Here is a 632-nt window from a genome sequence, read left to right as displayed (position 1 = left end):
CCTAGCGAGACTCCCTCTACGTCTAAGGCAGGGACTACCGAGCATAGCCGTACCGACGAGTCCACCGGTAGTCCCGGGACGAAACACAAACTCTCTCTTTTCATCCGCCACATAATGTTGACATTATAATGGAAAAATGTTCATATTCAGTAAGCAGATGAATTACTTACAGCTCTGAAATCATGTGCGTATAAATACCTGCATTCTTATTAAAATTTTATAGAAAAAATAAACAATGTCATAAATGGATTTATTTAGAAAGGAGACGAATGAAAAGACAAAGTGAAAAGGATGATAAATCCCTTCCTCATAAATTGTATTCATATTGTCTTTGGTTCAAAAATAAAAAAGTAACGTTCAAGTAGTCAGTATACAAAACATAGTATTATCCATAACAAAATTATTATACCGGATATATTGGTGGTCTGATGTATCCAGTACAACCTGAAATAACCAACAATATATGTATCTATATTAGTTCCTATTTCTTTATTCGCAGATACTTTTATACGTACCTTGCTAATCGTTGACGGGCTGTTGACTGAAACTCTTGTTTTAGAACAAATTTCTTAATTCCCATCAGGTAAACTTCAACATACTTCTCTCAATTCATATTCCGTAAGTCTAGTTTG

The 632-nt window shown here is 34.3% G+C and overlaps 1 pseudogene; it reads right to left on the bottom strand.

The window, feature by feature from the left end:
- Nucleotides 1-285: 285 nt before the first annotated feature.
- On the bottom strand, nucleotides 286-613 carry LOC117152523 (annotated as a pseudogene).
- Between the last annotated feature and the right edge of the window lie 19 nt (nucleotides 614-632).

Source organism: Bombus impatiens, unplaced genomic scaffold (genome assembly GCF_000188095.3).
Source record: "Bombus impatiens unplaced genomic scaffold, BIMP_2.2 scf_5383, whole genome shotgun sequence".
NCBI lineage: Eukaryota > Metazoa > Arthropoda > Insecta > Hymenoptera > Apidae > Bombus > Bombus impatiens.
The sequence above is the reverse complement of the archived record's forward strand: the minus strand, read 5'-3'. Positions and strand labels throughout refer to the sequence as shown.